The following is a 9,151-nucleotide window of genomic DNA, read 5'->3' on the forward strand; positions in this document are numbered from 1 at the left end:
CGGGTGCACCAAGTCCGTATGAAGCAAAGCGTACAGCGCGCTACGAAAGAAACGAGCGGGAGGGGGTGTCAGTCCAGCGCAGCGCAATTCGCTGGAATCAAGTGGGAGGGGGTGCCAGTTTAGCGCTGCGCAAGCCGAAAGAAACGGGAAGGAAGGGGTATGATGAAACAGCGCGAGCGAGCGTTCTTTACAGCGAGAGCGCCTCGTGTATTTTAAAGGCAAACAAGAGAGCGCATTCTCTCCGTGGTAGCGCTCCATCCGCCATTTTTTATTCTCAGCCCAAAACAACGGACTTCGGATCCGAGCTTGGGCCGGACCCCCACCGCGTGTTTCTACCTACCCCTCGCCTGAAAATTTCGTTCTCTTTGTCTGTCGGGGCAGAACGCTGAAACACGCGCGCACTGCTGAAATCAATACAATTTAATCATCGTTGGCCCAAGGCATTGGGTAGAGCGAGAAACAACATAATTCTTTGCAAGTGTGGATGGCCGGTGCACGAGCACACCGAAACCGCGCGGAGACATTTGCTGCGAGAATCGAATGCACAGAACGCTGCGCTTGACCACCATTGAAAACCCGTTACACAAACACAAGGATACAACACACCCAGACAAAAATTTAAAGGCCCCGAAACACAATATCAACACAGCGGTCCGTAGCCAGAGAAATTATCAGGAAAAATCGGCTGACACCAAGCACGCGTCTCTTTAAAACAACTATGAACTGTGAATGTCGTAGGTAAACGACGCTTCAGTGGGTTGAGGTTTCTCTTGAATTTGGCTGAGATGAGACGTGTCTGTGCTTGTACTCGGAGCCATCGCTTTGCGATTGTGCAATAAAACAGACAGCTGGTTTCACGCGAAAACTGTTATTCGCGTCGCAGGCTTGCGATAGCAGGGCATGGTTTAATGCAAAAACTACAATTTTCACTCGGAGCCCTAGTCAAATTTTGTAGTTAACTGAAGAGAAGGGAACATGGGACAGGGCGGGGGGGGGGGGGGGGGGGCGATGGGCATGTGTGGTATGAATGTGTGCAAGCGATTTATGGACCTTTGATTCGCCCCGACTTGAACTCGCTGTACCAACGGATCGGTGTTGCTAAAGCTAACTGAACCTACTTGTTCCTTACGGATTATTCATAACACATTGTTCCTTACAGGAACATTGTAATTTTAATATGATTTTTGTAACAATTTAAACCATTAGCGCCGCTGCGCATACTAGTGATCGGTGGGTCGACCCGAACCTATTGGGCCGGAGCCATCCGTAAGCAACAAGTAGGTTCAGTTAGCTTTAGCAACACCGATCCGTTGGTACAGCGAGTTCAAGTCGGGGCGAATCAAAGGTCCATAAATCGCTTGCACACATTCATACCACACATGCCCATCGCCCTCCCCCCCCCGCCCTGTCCCATGTTCCCTTCTCTTCAGTTAACTACAAAATTTGACTAGGGCTCCGAGTGAAAATTGTAGTTTTTGCATTAAACCATGCCCTGCTATCGCAAGCCTGCGACGCGAATAACAGTTTTCGCGTGAAACCAGCTGTCTGTTTTATTGCACAATCGCAAAGCGATGGCTCCGAGTACAAGCACAGACACGTCTCATCTCAGCCAAATTCAAGAGAAACCTCAACCCACTGAAGCGTCGTTTACCTACGACATTCACAGTTCATAGTTGTTTTAAAGAGACGCGTGCTTGGTGTCAGCCGATTTTTCCTGATAATTTCTCTGGCTACGGACCGCTGTGTTGATATTGTGTTTCGGGGCCTTTAAATTTTTGTCTGGGTGTGTTGTATCCTTGTGTTTGTGTAACGGGTTTTCAATGGTGGTCAAGCGCAGCGTTCTGTGCATTCGATTCTCGCAGCAAATGTCTCCGCGCGGTTTCGGTGTGCTCGTGCACCGGCCATCCACACTTGCAAAGAATTATGTTGTTTCTCGCTCTACCCAATGCCTTGGGCCAACGATGATTAAATTGTATTGATTTCAGCAGTGCGCGCGTGTTTCAGCGTTCTGCCCCGACAGACAAAGAGAACGAAATTTTCAGGCGAGGGGTAGGTAGAAACACGCGGTGGGGGTCCGGCCCAAGCTCGGATCCGAAGTCCGTTGTTTTGGGCTGAGAATAAAAAATGGCGGATGGAGCGCTACCACGGAGAGAATGCGCTCTCTTGTTTGCCTTTAAAATACACGAGGCGCTCTCGCTGTAAAGAACGCTCGCTCGCGCTGTTTCATCATACCCCTTCCTTCCCGTTTCTTTCGGCTTGCGCAGCGCTAAACTGGCACCCCCTCCCACTTGATTCCAGCGAATTGCGCTGCGCTGGACTGACACCCCCTCCCGCTCGTTTCTTTCGTAGCGCGCTGTACGCTTTGCTTCATACGGACTTGGTGCACCCGAATCAAAACAAAAACTTAAACACATCAAACTCGGTTTATATTTTATCACTTTTATTGAAAATAAAAGCACATTTAAATAAAATACATAGCTTCACACAATCTTGCTTCAAACCACACACATTCATTATATAAAAAAAATCGTCGTATTTCAAATAGCCGTCTAACTGCGTGGATCCCGTTGTTGATGTTCAATACAACAAAAAAAAAACATTGAAATAAAGCAGCGCAAATCACACATTTAAGTTAAATGGTGAAAGAAAAGCGCAGCTTCATTTCAATGTGCACAACACTTCAACACTTAGCGAAACTTCGAACGCCCGGGACTTAGGCTAACACGCGCGGACTTTCACGGCGAACGCTTAAGCTGAACTGACGATTTCGTGTGGTGGCAAGAAAGGGAGCGCACAGAGGAACACTCGCTGCACTAGTGCGAGCGAGACACCGATACCCGCATGCCGCTGCGAGAAAACCAAACTGAGCGCGCAGGCTGAAAGTGAGCGAACACATTCACACATGTGTAATTGTGTGAGTGCAAAAACTGTGTAGAAACCAAAACACGCTCGCGCCTCCGTGCAATTCCGCGAATTTCCAACCGTCTCCCCATGCTTCTACATGCCCCTCGCCTGAAAGTCGCACACTTTTTCATTCTCATTGCTAGTAGGGGCGCTTTTGCCATGCGTAAAAGGGTGGAAAAGAAGAGCGAGGAATGAAGTGCAGCGTAGAAGGGGGCTCTTAGATTTAAAAAATATTTTCTATACCCTTTAAAGGATTCGAAACAGGTGTATGTCAAATCGATGGAGTTTCCAATATTTGCAGGGATCTACACATGCTTTCTGTTGGGACCAATAATAGCCATCGTAGATGGGCGGGCGAAAGGGGGGGGGGGGGGGTTTGAAGAGGTCTGGTGACCGCCAAGTTCATCCACTGTTAGACAAACCCGATGGCTGAGTAAATGAACTCTAACAGAAAAAGCTGACACTGGTCGGGGTCAGCTACGCCTTTGGAGCCGTTTGTCCAATATTTGTAGAAAATTTTGAACATTGGTCGTTATACTCCGGAATCAATGTGATAATTTTGCCTAGTCTGATTCTTTTGTTTACCAGCAGCTGTGCAAATGACATAAGACTATCGCGTACACATTCACACACTACGTACACGTACACTACGCTACACTAACAGGTCCAGAAAGATTACGCTTGCACAATCCAGAAAACAAAACAGGCATGCTTTCTCGTTCTGGTACATAGCATATGATTTCCGACACAGTCGAAGTTTTAGGAAAATAAGTCCGAGGAATTTTGTGTGAGTTTTTTCCCAGAGTATAAATAACCAGACATCCAACTATAAATTCTCATATCAGATGTGATCTTCGAATCAAACGGAAGCCTACCGCGGTGAAAGTGTGAAATACGTTTAATCATTGAACATCAAAGTAAAATTATCAAAAGTACTATTAGTTGGAGTGTAGTGATATTTAGTCCATTAAACAAGGTGCGTATTAGTTACGGTGTATAAAGCGATATCAAACGTATTAGCCTAAATGGAAATTGCACGCGTTGTGTAGAGTGTTGTGCGTGACTTTGGTTGCCAGACCAAATAATTAGCATTAACTAGTGATTGACTAAGTGTATTTCTCTTGATTTGCAGCTGACAAACAATGGATTCGAAGACAACGCGATGTGATATTTGGAGTCATTTTGAACGTCACACTGCTGCTGCAAACAAATACAGGTGTAAAATTTGCAAAGATTTGTTAACAATTAGTGGCAGTTCACCGTTTACTTTAAAGCGACATTTTTCAAAGAAACACCCGACAACATTTGTTAGCCAACCAGTAAACTCTGCTTCTTCCAGCAAATCAATACAACCAAATCAAAATACAGGTGGAGAAAAACAGATACAAAAGTCAGTAAGCGACTACGTAGATGTTTTTAAACCCCTAAGTGCTGCCTCAAAAACAAACATTGATGAACAATTGCTGAAGATTTTTTGCAACCATGCTCTACCATTCTACTTACTAGAAGCAGAAGATTTTAAGGAACTTTTCCGTACCATTTGTCCCAGTTACGTTCTGCCTAACAGAAAAACGTTCAGCAATGCAATGCTTAATAAGCAGTACGATAATGTATTGGACAAGGTTAAAACGGATTTTAAGAATTCCAAAGCAGTCTGTTTAACATCGGATGGCTGGACGGGTTTAAATGGCACAAATTTTCTAGCTGCAACGGTACTGTAAGGTACGACCGCAGAATCCGATATAGGTCTATAGACAAGGTAAATAGGCCTTTCTTGAACGCGGTAAACTGCTTCCGCAAAGAGTGCGATTTGCGAGAAGAAGAGAAATGAGAGCGACAAAACGAGAGAGTGTGAGAGATAGAAAGAGGAAGGTCAGTAGCAAAAAGGAAGTCGAACAATACGGAAGCAAATAAAACTAATTTTTTATGCGATCTTATCAAAAGTGCATGTAAAAAAGGTTTTGCCAAAAGATTTGCTTTCCGAATCGTAGCGCTACTCAACAATAAAAAATTAGTTTGTTACCACAATACTAAAAGTGATCGTGAATCTCTACCTGCATCGAGTGCTTGTTCTGCCAGACGATGGAACGCAAAACGGAGCACGACGAAGAGGCTGGACCGTCACGGGAATCGAAGCCGACGACGCAGCGTATTCCCGAAAGTAAGAACGAGACCGGCGACGTTGTGGATGCCGTATTGGCCGTTGCAGCGAGAGTGGAGATGATCGAGAAAGGAGAATCGGCGCAGCAGACGCACACCACTAAGCAGACACGTGGTGCGCAGCAATTGAAGCTAAACGGTGAGAAAAGAAGTAAAACGAAATCGAGCAAGGAGAAAAGCATCAATGCGCTTGTAGCCAAATACGACGCAGAGATGCGAGAGAAAGATAACGAGATTGAGAATTTGCGTTTGAAGGTTTCCAAATTGAAACGCAATCAACGTCGTCCCGTTGATAACCCTTGCGTGACAAGTCGTAGTGCAACAAAGGAGATGGATGAGGATGAGCGCAGCACGGCGAGTGAGGATTTATCTAGCGGTGATCGTGAGCTCGTTGAAAGTGATGTGGAAACGGAGGTTGAAGAAAAACCCCTTACGCGTCGTCAAGAGTCGGCACGTAAACGTTTATCGATGCCATTACCCCCGTTTAGTGGTGCCCCCGAGGATTGGCCGGCGTTTATCAGCTGTTTCGAGGACACGACAAAAGCATGTGGCTTTTCTAACCTCGAAAACTTACAACGATTGAGACAAAGCCTAAGTGGAGATGCATTGGAAGCGGTAAATGGAACGTTGATGCTCGCGGATGCTGTTCCGGACATGATAAAGGAGCTGCGAAATTTATTTGGGAAACCTCGTCGTATCCTGAAGGCGCTGTTACGCAAGGTTCGAGCTGTACCTGCTCCGGATGCTGATCGACTGGAGACGTTTATAAATTTCGGACTCGCAGTAAAACAATTGGTCGGACACATCGTGGGTGCGAAGCTGACGGAGCATTTAAGCAATCCTTTGCTCGTCGAAGAGCTGGAGGAGAAGCTCCCTCCAGGTTACCAGTTGGATTGGGTAAGATATAAACGGCATAGGCGTGGAAAATCTCTACAAGTGTTTTCAAGCTACCTGACTGCCCTTACGGAGGATATCACGGAAGTGAAGGATTTCGGAAGCTACAAGACCAACAGAGGAAATTTCCGTTCCGGGACCCGTGCAAACCTAAATCATCATGCGATCGAAAACAGGGACGTCAAAAAGTGCTACGTTTGCAACAGCATTTCGCACAAGGTGAGAGAATGTAACGAATTTAAGAATCTTTCAGTACTAAGCCGGCTGGACTACGTAAGGAAAAATTCGTTATGCGAGAACTGTCTGAACAATCACGGAAGAGCTGTGTGTCGGTTTAGGCGTGCATGCGGGTTTGAGGGATGCAACGATCACCACCATCCTTTGCTGCATCAGACGTCTACCCTAGTGGAAGCTGCGTGCAACGCACATCGTGGAAAATATCCTTCCACGGTTTTTCGAACGATGCCAGTTACGTTATCGGCGGGTGATCGTACTTATGATACGGTGGCCTTTCTGGACGAAGGGGCTTCGGGAACATTTGTTGAGGATGAAGTTGCTGATGCGCTTGGCATTCAAGGCGTAAATGAGCCGCTAGTGGTGAGCTGGAGTGCAGACGTCGAACGACGGGAAGATAAGTCAAGGAAAATCGATGTCGTTTTATCCACAAGAGGATCATCAGAGAGCTTTCTACTAAAGGGAGCACGAACCGTGGAAAAGCTTGTGCTTCCTTCTCAAAGAGAGTCCTATCGTTATCTACAGCAGCAATACCCACACCTGAAAGGTGTGCCAATTGAAGAGGCGGCAAATGAGCCCGTGAGGATACTGCTAGGACTGGACAACCTGCATTTATTTGCCCCGATGGAGTCGAAAATTGGCAAGCCAGGAGAGCCAATCGCCGTGAAAAGCAAGATCGGTTGGTCAATTTATGGCCCGAAGAGTACGGTAAGCAATATACCAAATGAACGCATTAATTACCATACTATCGTTCCAGTTACCAACGAAGAGCTGTATGACGTTTTAAGAATGCAATACACTTTAGAAAATTCTGACGTTCTTGGAGCCAAGCTGCCAGTAGCTAAAGAAGATCGCAGAGCGAACGATATCTTGCAAGCGACCACGGTGCGTATAGGTGACAGATTTGAGACGGGACTCCTTTGGAAATCAGATGAACGAAAGTTTCCTGACAGTTTCCAAATGGCAAAAGGGCGTTTAGATGGTTTGAAACGAAAAATGGCGAAGGACAAGGAACTGGAAGAAGCCATACATAAGATGATAGAAGAGTATGAATTAAAGAATTATGCTCATAAGGTGACTAAAAAAGAGTTAGATGAAACGGACCCTGCTTCAGTATGGTATCTCCCACTTAATGTGGTAAAAAACCCAAACAAACCAGGAAAACTCAGATTAGTTTGGGATGCAGCTGCAACCGTTAGAGGTGTGTCTTTGAACACGGAATTGCTAAAGGGCCCTGATATGCTTTGCTCGCTGCCATCGGTTATATGTCCCTTCAGAGAAGGTCCAATTGGATTTGGTGGAGATATCAAAGAGATGTACCACCAAATTGCAATTAGAAAGGAAGATAAACAAGCTCAAAGATTCTTGTTCCCTGACCCAGAAAATGAGAAACCAATAACATACGTTATGGATGTTGCCACCTTCGGATCAACATGCTCGCCATGTTCGGCACAGTTTGTAAAAAATAAGAATGCCGACGAGTATAGTGAGACATATCCTGAAGCTTGCGATGCAATAAAGAACCGACACTACGTTGATGACTATTATGATAGTGCGGATTCAATAGAACAAGCAGTACGATTGGCAAAGCAAGTAACATATGTACACTCAAAAGGTGGTTTCCATTTCGTCAACGACAGTACTAATTTAAAATCTTATCTATTAGAGTGTGAAGAATTTACGGAACGGCATACATCAGAAAACATTGCACTATGGTTGAAAAGTGTGATGGATAGGTTCGCGATTTTAGATAAAGTGTGCTGTGTTGTAACCGACAATGCGCCAAACATGATAAAAGCCATAAACCTATTGGAAATCCAGCACGTTCCGTGCTACGCACATACTCTTAATCTCGTAGTTAAAGATGCGATTAACGACACCATCGAAACGACCGTTACTAAAGTGAGAAAAATAGTGAAATATTTCAAAAAGAGTTCGACTGCGTTGTACAAGCTAAATGAAGTGCAGAAAAATCTAAACTATAAAGAACTGAAGCTCATACAAGATGTATCCACACGCTGGAACTCCATTTACTTCATGTTGGACCGGTTCAGAGCCAACAAAGAGCCAATCGTTTCTGCTCTCGCTCTTCTAGGAGCAGAATCAAAGCTCATTGAAAACGATTGGACCATTATGGAGCAATCTTGCATTATTTTAAAAGTCTTCGATGTTTTAACCAAGGAAATATCTGCTGAAAAAAATGTGACACTCTCAAAAGTACGTGTTTTAGATACATTATTATTTAATAGACTAGATCACATGATGCTTAACAACACTTTTTTGCCACAAATTCAAAAATTTTTAAAAGAGCTGATAGCAGGATTGAAACTTCGATTTGATTATGACAATACTAATATAATGTCCAGAGCTACGGTCCTTGATCCGAGATTTAAGCAAAAGGGATTTTCAAATGCAAATTTATTTAAGGAGTGTTGCGATAATATTTTGATTGAAATGGATGCAATTGAATTAGATAGCAATAATAACGAAGAAAATATTTCCGAGCCGGTAGTGATAGCGTCAGAAAGTTCAAAAGATAATATCTGGGAAGAATTTGATTTGAACGTAGTTCACCCACAAACCATACTTCATGCACGTACGTCAAACCAAAAAGAAATGGATAATTACGTAGCAGAACCTTTGGCACATAGAAACGACGATCCTTTGGAATGGTGGAAGCTACACAAATTAGAATACCCAAAAATATACCAAATCATGCTTCGGGTGTTATGTATCCCAGCTACCTCAGTTCCTTGCGAGCGTATATTTTCCAAAGCAGGAGACATAGAGACTAGTAAAAGAAATCGCTTGAAACCCAGCAAGCTAGGCAAAATGTTGTTTGTAAAACAAAATAAAACAAACTAAAGTGGATAAAAAACTGTATATAAATGATTTCAACAAAACAATGAATACACAAACATGAATAAAACTACAAACATGACTACAAGGAATGAATAAA

This window comes from Anopheles gambiae, chromosome 2 (assembly GCF_943734735.2).
Source record: "Anopheles gambiae chromosome 2, idAnoGambNW_F1_1, whole genome shotgun sequence".
Classification (NCBI taxonomy): Eukaryota; Metazoa; Arthropoda; class Insecta; order Diptera; family Culicidae; genus Anopheles; species Anopheles gambiae.